This window comes from Echinops telfairi, unplaced genomic scaffold (genome assembly GCF_000313985.2).
Source record: "Echinops telfairi isolate 266 unplaced genomic scaffold, ASM31398v2 ScPeMD7_20;HRSCAF=75, whole genome shotgun sequence".
Lineage (NCBI taxonomy): Eukaryota > Metazoa > Chordata > Mammalia > Afrosoricida > Tenrecidae > Echinops > Echinops telfairi.
This window is the reverse complement of record NW_022103917.1, coordinates 11,573,759-11,584,633: the sequence shown is the minus strand read 5'-3', so window position 1 is coordinate 11,584,633 and position 10,875 is coordinate 11,573,759.

Genomic DNA, 10,875 nt, shown 5'->3' with positions numbered 1-10,875 from the left:
TACTTCTTTCATATACATATATGAGTGTCTCTGGATTTCTCTAGTCAACCTGTCCTAATACATGTACCTATGTTAGAAGAGCTTACAAGGTTGGTCCAGGGGCTTCTCACCAAGGTATTCGGGGCAGTCATGACCATGAGACTCCCAGTAAGGTGGTCTCCATCAAGGACACACTCGGGCAAGTCCCTAAGGGAGACTGCTCTTCCCTGGGCTGGCTTGAGGGAGTGAAGCTAATCCACTTTCTAATACACTCAGATTGCGGACAAGACAGTTTACATATCCCATTAATGCAGAAGGAATTCAGTGGAGGCTTAATCCCCAGGGAAAATCTGCCAATAGATTTGGGGCTTTCACTGTTGTCCATAACCTTGTGCAATGGAGTACTCAGCATTTAGGCTGTAATACACTGTGAAAAGGCAGAGTACCAAAAGAGTACAGTTTTTAAAAGATGGAAAATGAGCGGGAAAAAATTACCCCAGCAAAATACTATTGATGTGTGTATTCAGGGATTTTAACTATGAACAGGGAGAAGGTTTTCTTTCTTTCTCTTTGCTTTTCAAAGTTTCCATAATATGGTTATATTACTGCTATAATAGTAATAATTTATAAATTATCAAGGGTTCATGAGGGAGGGAGGAGCGGAGAAGGAGGGGGAAAAATAAGAAATGAGGACCTGATTCCAAGAGCCCAAGTGGAAATCAAATGTTTTGAGAATAATGAGTGCAGCGAATGTACACATGTGCTTTACACAATTGATGTATGTATGGTTTGTGACAAGAGTTGTATGAGCCCCCAATAAAATTATAATAAATAAATAAATTTCTGGGGGGGAGTGCGCGCGGCGCGTGTGTATACATATATATCCTGTAAAAAGTATGTTACTTTTATAAATATATATCTGAAACCTTCCTGGAATGAAGGGATCCTGAATAAGGAGTTCTCTTCCAGAGGACGGGCAGGCAGCAGCCTTGTGCCCAGGCCACTAATCCCAAAGCCAGGACCTGGGCAGCCCGCAGGATCAGCGCCCTTCCTACGTGGGAAGCTCTCACTAAGTCTTGAGCTTTCAACAAAACACCTGGCGGGGCAGAAATATGCTGCCAAGGGGGCCCTGTCCAGTGGCAGTCCCCTTTGCTCCAAATTTCGCTCGGGCACTGCAGCGGGGAAGGGACGTTCAAGCAGCGCTATGGAAGAGGAAACAGAGTGGATTGGCTCTTTAAGAGATGCTGGATTGGAGCAAAGACTTCCTGGAGAAGAAAGTTAGAATGGCAATTTGGAAAACTGAAAGAGGCAATTCAGGTGCATGTTCTAACTGGGTTTCAGAATTGAGGGATTTCCTAAAGCGTGGACTGGATTCCATAGGTCTTGGAATGGGATTGTGAGGAGCCCTGCTGGTGCAGTTGGTTATGCAACGGGCTGCGATCTGTAAAGTCAATAGTTCGAAACCAACAGCTTCTCCGAGGGAGAAAGACGGAGCTTTCTACTCCCGTAAAGAGTTTCAGTCTCGGAAACCCACAGGGGCGGTTCTACTCTGTCCTCTATGGTCACTAGGAGTCGGCATCCTCGCCATGGCGGTGACTTTGAGTGAGTGAGGAAAGGGATCGCTCAACCTCCCTTCCCACCCCCTCCTGTCTGCCCCTCCTCCCCTCTCCATGTTTTCTGGCTACACATAATTTAAAGAGGAAGTCGGAAGGGACGAACATTTCCTAAATTCTGCCTACTGTGTGCCTGGACACTTGGAAAACATGACCCTTAGATCCTCAGTCAGGACAGTTAAGTCAGAAAGGTATGTCGCTTCTTGATTTACAAGAAAGAACTGTCCACAGTGACCCACTGTGGCACTGGCCGAATTAGGAGGCCAGCCGCTCTGACCTGAGACCCCTGACTGCCTCCTCTAGGTCTAGGTCAAGCCCTTTATTTGTCCCAGGAGGGATCTGCGAAGGAGGGAGGGGAACTGATTCCGCCGCAGGTCTCATAGCTCATCTGAAACCAAGTCCTCCAATCCATGTTGTTAGATGCCTTGGAGTGGATTCCGACCCATCGTGACCCTATGCACAACACAGCCCGGTCCTGCGCCACTGTCACAATTGTTCTTATGCTTGAGCTTCCGGTGGCAGTCAATCCATCTTATGGGCCCCATAGCCCATAGCACAGTACTTGTCCCATTAACTCCTAGGGCCTGCTCCTTGCCCTGGCCCGAAGGCCCTGGCCCAATCTGCTTGTCTGTCAAGTTCCCCTTTCCCTGGCAAGTCCTGGTTGGTTAGGAAGGCCAGGTTGATGTCTCTCTGAGTTCTTTGCTATTGGGGGCTTATTGCTATTAACATCACTATTATTTTATTTCATTCGGTTGTTCACTTCTGTATTTCCTCCCGGGCTGGGAGTATTTGTTGAAAAACATTATCTGTGAAATAAAGAACATGTAACTGAATACATGAAAGCTGTTTGCCCTGGGGCTTTAGGTTTGAAACCGAAGTCGGCACGACCATTGAGTGTATTATCTGGATGATATCTAATACGACCACTTTAGTGTGAGAATGAACCCTTTTCTTAACAGGGGGGAAAAAATCAGAAAAGAATATTGACCTTCCTAATGTTTCCCAGCACAAAGAAATCCATCTACTGTAGATTCCAGGACAGACCAGACCAATATGTTGACATGCGGGGCTCAGATTTCATTCCTGAAAATTTGGAACCTTATGCTGTATAAATAACATGATCTTTTCCTTCATTCGAATCAAGAGTGAAAACAATTGCTGGCAGATCTCAGGGTTGGTCCTCCCCCTAGTTGTCCCCACAAATCCTAACTGGCTACCCACAAGTCATGACTCGCATATTTTCATTTGAAGAGTTTGGGAATGTTCTGGAAATCTTAAGGGGAAGGAGAGAGAACCAAATCCTCCTGAGAAATAGAGTTGAGGGTAGGGGGCAGGGCGGGAGGACAACATCAGGAAAATGTCTTGCAGAAATAAGTTTAGATTGAAATCATCCATGGGACTGGCTAGTCAAATGCTCACGGTAGCTTTGTCAGAGATGGAAGCACTGTTAGACTTGTTTTCTTTTATTGCTTCACAAGAATGAACTGGAATCCCGAGAAGGGATGTATGCGCCCCAGGCCATAGAGGGAACTGGCTATCTTAGACTTCTGGCCACCTTTTAATTTCTCGAGGTCAGTCAGGAGATCTAAATAACACGTTTCAGTTTGGGTAGAGCAAACTTCTACCTAAATGCATATCCTTTTCTGGTAAAAGGCATTTGTATTGCCCATGGTTATTTCTAACATACGGACCAACTGTCCACTGCGGGCAAGCCAATTCTCTGTAGACTAGGGCAGAACTGCTCCACGGGGTTTTGGAGGCAGTACATCTCTATGCATCTTTCTCCCATAGAGTGACTGGTGGGTTTGGACTCATGGTATAAACCAGGGCTCCAAGTTATTATTCTAATTCATTATAATTTGAAACATGTCTTGATGTTTTAGCATTCCACTCGCTACTGTTTGAATTATAACCAAACCTGATGTTTCTTAAGAATATTAAAAAAGTATTGAGGGTGGAGATCCTACCTCTTCCACCTCCTGCCCCTCCTCCTCCTCCTGCTCCCCCTCTTCCTTCTTGTCTCCCAGAGAGCTTGGCCTTGTGCCTTGCAGCAAGCCTCTTCCATCTAAGTGGCTACGATGAATGGACAGTAGCCTACTGACTGCTTCCTAGACTGTTACCTGTGGTACAATCTCTGAGACAACAGAATGTCCTGAGAGTGGGAGGCATTGGAAGCTGAGTGATCTCAATAAGTGACTCACAGAGTCTCGGGCATGCCCATGGCTTTTGTCCTCCAAACCTCTTCCACTCCAGACAATGCTCAACACAGCATACCTTTCTGTGAGTGATGTCTACACTTGCTTTAAGAGTTTCAGCAACAGAAACGTAGCAGGTGTTCTAATCTAGATGAGGGAGGGCACAGAGGTCGGCATATCGGGGGGACCCCAATCTCTGTATAAAGAGGATTTCTTTCTCATTTCCTAGAGCCTTTGTGGTAGGTAGGGGAGATTTAATAATAGAATTCTCGCCTTCTACGCTCCAGTTCCCATTCCAACTCATCTCCAACCCAGCCATAAGGCAGAACCAGTTTAGCAGAGTGTGCTGACTAAGACAGACTGGGAAGAAAAGTCAAGTGTACAACTTCTGACAATCAGTCAGAGAACCCTATGAAGCACAAAGGTCCCATGCCTGTGTGCTTGAGGTTGCTGTGCCATGATGGGTGGGGTGGGGTGGGGTGGGGTGGGGTGGGGTAGGGTAGAGTGGTGGAGAGGAAGGCAACTCTATGCAGCTAGCCACAAAAGCAGTAGGACAATAGTTAAATTGCCACATTGCCAGGGCTTCTCTCTGCTTCCCCTTCCTTTGCTCCAGCTCAATCTGCCCCACACCCCTACTTCTCCACTCAAAGGCCTAGCTTTCCCAGGAGTAGGATGTGGGAACACTCACTGGATTTGGAATCCTATCAAACATTTTAAGATGGACCAGGAGATGCCACCCATCCTACCACATACCAGCCCCATCAATTGGACTAGCTGTCTTGCAAAATGATGGGAAAGCTGGGATCCAGAAAAGTTGGGACTGAGGTTGGTTACATCCTTAAAAGTAGAAAAAATCATGGTCCCAAGAAATACTGTTTTATTACATTCAATCATACAATAACACCAAACACTACTAAATGGTTTCCCTGAGAATGGGTACATCTCTTTGAATCAATATAAACACACACACACACACACACACACACACACACACAAATGGAAGGATCACATTGCTACAAGCAAAGGATTCTAAGTAGATGCTTTAAACCTATTTAGGAGCCCTGGTGGTGCAGTGGTTACGTGTGGGGCTGAGATCCTCATGGTCAGCAGTTCGAAACCACCAGCAGCTTTATGGGAGAAAGACTGGGATTTCTACTGCCTTAAACAGTTACAGTCTCAGAAAACCACAGGGATTCGCTTGGAGTCAGAATTGACTTGAAGGCAGTGAGTTTTGTTTGTTTGTTTTTGAAGTCTCGCATTTGACCCTTTATAGTGTGGTCTCTATGGAGGTCTAGGCTCCTAACTGCAAGGCCAGTAGTTTGAAATTACCACCTGCACTGGGGGAGAAAGATGGGATTTTCTACACCCATAAAGAGTTATAGTCACTGTGTTCGGCAGAGTTCTCTAGAGAAACAAAACCAGGACACTTATGATTTAATATATGTGTGGGCGTATAGATTTATACAGCATGAAGGAATAGAAAAGCTAATCAGTCTACGCAGCAGTACAGAGGGTTCAGTTCAACTCACTTCCCTGGAACAGTTAATATGCTGGAAGTCCTTTAACTCAGGAGGGGTGCTAGGCCCAAGGTCAAGGAAGGAGACAGCTGAGTCTTCCCTCCAGCAATGCAGGTAGAGTCCACCCACAGGCAGCAAACAGCAGAGCTGATCACCAACAGTCAGCAGCTCAGGAGCTTAGTGAAACAGGCTCGAATGGAATATGGAATATGGAACTCAAGCAATGCAAGAAGACAGGATCCACCGACCTCAAGCTCAAGTGATGTACACACCAGTCGCGTGGCGAAGCAGGTCTTGAAGGAACCTCAAGCTCTAGCAACATGATCCACATGTTAGCAAGCCCACAAGTAGTGTAGTTCACAAGTTGAGGCAGAGAACTAGCTAAAGCAGCCACACTCTGGTCGGATCACCAGAGAACAGGAGAGAGAGAGGTAGGCCTTGCTAAGCTATTTCTTTGCTCTCCAATCAAACTGTGACCTTATTAATCCCACACATTTCTATTGGCCCGGTTGGCACAATAAACCTACAGGGGTAGTTCTACCTTGTCCTATACCCTTGAGATGAGTCGGCATAGACTCTATAGCAGTATGTTCTATATCTATTATTGATCGATACCAGGGTTTCATACTGTTCTATGTGATAACCATAAATAACAATGAGCCCAAACCAAACCCACTGCCATTCACTCCGTTCTGACTGATACATTACTCATAGGGTTTCTGAGGCTGCAAATCTGTAAGGGAACAGATAGCCTCAACTTTCTAACTCAGAGTGGCTGATGAGGTTGAACTTCCAACCTTGCAGTTAGCAATCCACAGCACCACTGACATGACTGAAGGAGCCTTAGTTGCTTAATGGTAAAAGTACTCAGTTGCTAACAAAAAGGCTGGTAGTTCACACTCATCAGCTGCTCTGCTGGACAGTCTGCTTGCATAAAAAGGTTCAGCTTTGGAAACCTTAAGAGTTTTCAAGTTGGAATTGACTCCACAGTATAAGATTTTAGTGCCATTGAGGAAGAGAATTTTAAATTTTGCTGAATTTCCATGTCAAATCAAGTAGTCACATGTGGCTTGTGGCTGCCACATTAGGCAGTGTAATTCCAAAATAAGGAGTCTCCATCTGTTCAGGGTCCCAACCACCTTGACAACTGGAGGCAGCAGTCCTTGGAAAGCTTCCTTTGCATGAAGCCAGTTTTAGGAAAATAATCCAATCACTCTTTTTCCTGAAAAGTTGGAAAATAAGGGAGAGAAAATAACAAAACCATCACCCCCTATCTCAGGATTGTAACCACCCCCAAGAGCATTCCGTCGTGCTTTTCCTTTGTGTAACCCAAAGTTCTCATTCTGACATGGGACTTCCGTGGGCTACAGGGTCCTTTGGGTGTGGCTAGGACTGCTGATCTGGTGTCTCCAAGGTGGGGGAGCAGTAGGGTCAGGCTGCCTCTGGTGGCAGCAAGAACTCCCATGGAGACCCTGTTGGGATTTGTGCAGCGGAAAAGCCCTCTGTGGGGTCCCTCCGGATGAACTCCTCCAACCTAATTAGTGCATCAATGCAGACACTGGGCCAGAGACTGAAAGGGCCTGACTCCTGACTTGTAGTCCAGTGCTCCTAGTGCTCCTTCTAGTCCAGGGGTTCTCAACCTTCCTCAGGCCGCGACCCTCTAATACAGTTCCTCATGTGGTGGTGACCCCCAACCATCACATTATTTTCATTGCTGCTTCATCACTGTCATTTTGCTACTGTTATGAATCATCATGTAAATATCTGATATGCAGGATGTATTTTCATTGTTACAAATTGAACATAGTGAAACACAATGAAAACACAGTGATTGCTCACAAAACAATACGTAATTATATATTGTGAAATATTTATGTTTTCCGATGGTCTTAGGCGACCCCTGTGAAAGGGTCGTTCAACCCCCAAAGGGGTGGCGACCCACAAGTCTAGAGCCGCTGTTCCAGTCAGTCATAGATCCTTTGGGCAGTCCCCCCCGTCCCCTGCCACCCCACTCCTGATTCTAGTGGCCAGGACCCAGTTTCATCCTGATGCTGCTATGGCACCTGCTGAAGGGCGGCCGGAGAGGAGTCGAACGTGATCTGCAGTCTCTTCCCCACGCTCCATCTATGAAGCCAAGTAGGAGAGAGTGTCCCATTGCTCTGCTGACCAGTATGCCCCGTGGGAAAGCCCCAGCCAGGTAGTAAGGTGGCTCTAGCCTCTCCCCAGCCTGCCCTCCGTCCCATTCAGAAAGGTACTTGTGGCCTGGACCCACCATTCCCATCTTTCTCGGTAGCTCGAAATGGCCAGGCTGAAATCTGAGTCCAATTCTTTCCCACACAGGAAAGAAAGGTTCCCGCAACGGATGGAGGCAGCCTTTTTTATAGGCACCCAGCCTCAAGAGCTCCCCTGGCATGCTGAAGGGAGAACCTTTTTCCTCCAGGAGGCTAGTCCTGGGCCCGGAGTGGGGTGGGGTGGGGGTGAGGGTGATGCGGGCGGGGAGCGTTGCCCATCCTCCCTTGACCCTGGGGGAACGCCTCTAGCCAGGGCACTCCTGCACAACAATCCTCTCTAGGCCCTCCGGTTCCCTCTGAGAACTCTGGCAGTCACGTGGTCTTCAGCAACCTGGAAGTCGGGCCCTTCCAAATCCCCTGTCCCCATTTGCTTCCAGTAAATTGAAGCAACTGCATGAGTGGGCCTAAACTCCCCTTTGTGCTATAATTAGCCTGGAACAAGGCTCACCCCAGGACAGAAATACTGTACTGGGCGGGTTATGGACTACTGCTGGCCCCCACAGTAGGGAAGTAGCGATCTTTTGAATAGGAGGATTAACACATTAGCACATCGATTCCTGCTTCCGGGGAAGGTTGAATTCTAGGATAATCGCCCCAGCTTGTCTGAGAGAGGGGAGGGGAGCGGGGGTGGGGGGGAGGTGAGACTGTAGTGAAGCACACTAAAGACCTTGTGTGATCCTGGGGTGTCTGGGGGGTGAAACATAGGAAGAAGCCAGCAGGCACCAATTTGAGGAACAGAGTTGTTTAGGCCCCTCCTGGGCACAGTGTTCTGCGTAGAATCTACCCGAAGCAGGAGCAAATGGCATTGTCACCCTTATCCTTGCCCTCCTCTTCCCTTGCAGGGACATCCGGGGCAGTGTGGTGTTGCCCAGAGAACATGGCGAGTATCCGAGTATCCGGATGAAGCAGCTGTGGGAGTTTTGAGGGATGGCTCTCACCTTTCCTGGGCCTGTGTGTCTTCTTCTGTACAACGAAACGCCAAAAACCGAAGCTTATCGCCACCAAATGGGTTCGGGCTCAGGGTCTCCTTTGGCTTGGTAGCTGCAAGAGCAGAATTGCAACCCACCAGCCGCTCCATGGGAGGAAGATGGGACTTTCTACTCCCATGGACAGTTCCAGTCTCGGAAACCCACAGGGACAGTTCTAACCTGTTCGATAGAGTCGTTTGTAAAATAGAGGGTGGTAAAACCCTATCTCAACAAACCCTAGGGACACGACAGTGAAGCACTCCGCTGCTGCTAACTTCAGGGCAGCCCCCAGGGAGAAAGACCTGATCTATGTCAAGAAAACACTAGGCATGGGGTAGTTCTACTCCATCCCACAGGGTGACAATGAGTTGGACAGAGTACGAGGGACCAGTCATTGGGGAAAAAGCCCACCCTGCTTGGTAAGGGCGAGGGGCAGTGAAACAGAGATCGATCGACACAGTGGCTGCAACCAGGCGCTCAGGCGTCACAACAGCTCGGAGAATGGGCGTCTGCCTGGTCAGTGTTTTGTTCCCTGGGACCTCGGCTCACTATGAGTCTGAACGGACGCACCGACAACTAACAACAACAGCAGCAGCCACGTCTATCTCTGGAGGCTGTCAGGAGGAAGAAGGGAAGGCAGGAGAACCAAATGACTGCTTGACGGAAGGAGGTTTTCCTTTAGGACGAGGGGGAAATGCTGGCACGAAATAGTGATGTTGGTCGCATAACATGGAAAACAAACTTAAGGCCACTGAACTGTACACTCTGGAATGTGCGTTTTTACAGTAAATAAAAATCCTACGGGGTGGGGGGGGGCAAGTAACACCGAGGGGGCCCCTCACCCTCCACATCTCTCACCAGGAGCTCTGACTGCACTAGGGTTCCCCGCCAGAAAGAGAAGATGTAAATAACCCGTGAGCTGAGGTGACCCATTGATTTAAAAGACAGCAAGAGAAGTTGGGGCGTTATCCATGTAGGATGATTTATTCTCCCTGAAAAATGAGAGGGGGAAGGTGGGGGTGGGTAGTGGGTGAGTGGGAGATCATTCAAAATCAAAAAGAACCGCCCAAGACTGAAATATTTCCCCCTTTTGCCCCAGAAAAGAGAACCGGGGAAAAAATTCGGTTATTGATGGACTGAAACCATGACGACCTGTTTCCTTGAAAGATCCCTCTTCAGTGCTATCTCTGTGGTGAGATTTGGGGAAGTCAAAAACATTTCAGATCAAACCCAGGACCCCCGGCCTCTCCCTCCCAGATAACAACCCGGGGCTTGGATATAAAGAAATATGAAGATATTACAGTGTTGCCCTTAACAGGCCTGTTCATTTTCTTAGCTTTGGTGGCCCTGTGGGGAATCCTGGTGGTGTGGTGCTTACTGTTGGACTGCTAACCGCAAGGTCAGCAGTTCAAAACCACCAATGCTCCGTGGGGGAAAAGACAAGGCTTTCTAATCCCATGTACACATAGGACTGCAATCTGAAAGGTCGACAGTTCAGAACCACCAGCTGCTCTGAGGGAGAAAGACTGGGCTTTCTACTTCGGTAAAGAGCAACAGTCTCAGAAACCCTTGGGGCCAGTTCTACCCCGTCCCAGAGGGTCGCTGTGAGTCAGTATCAGCTCAATGGCAGTGAGTTTGGTTTGTGGTTGGGTGGCCCTGTTTAGCTCAAGATTGGCTGATGACAGGAGAGAACAAGTCACAGACCCTCTCCAAGCCTCAGTTTCCTATCTGTCAGCCAAGAGTAGATAACCACACCTGCTCCCGAGGGGCATGGCATCGGAGTCTGCCCTTGAAAATACTTTGGACCCGAGAAATACCTAACTCTGTTTCCACAACGCAGGGGTGGGGGAAGCATTTGTATTGAAAGGAGCATTCAAAAGTCTCGAGTACCATCTTTCAGTGGGCAGGTCCTTGTCAGAAAGCCACACAATCGGAATTCAGAAAAGCTCTAAATTGGTCTCCAAAAGGACCTATCCCCAGGTTCGCCTTGCCTTCATTCGTTCTTCAAGCTGAGATGGCTCTATTCTGTTTGCTAACCAGCCACTCCTGTAGGAAAAGAATGATGTGTGGCTTGAGGGGGGTTGGGGGAAGGTGTCAAAGGTCAAGAATGCTAATTCCATGTCTGTTCCTCTCTGAGTACCTTCCGAGGACTGGCAAGCTAGTGAAAAATGGCTCGGAGTTGGGAAAGGTCTTGTATTTACTTGCCAAGCTGGCCTAGGCGGCAAAATGGACGTCCCTCGGAGATGAACTAAACAGGCAGGATGTGGAGGCTGCCCTGGCCTAGCTGGCCCAGCCCTGAGTCATGTGCCTTA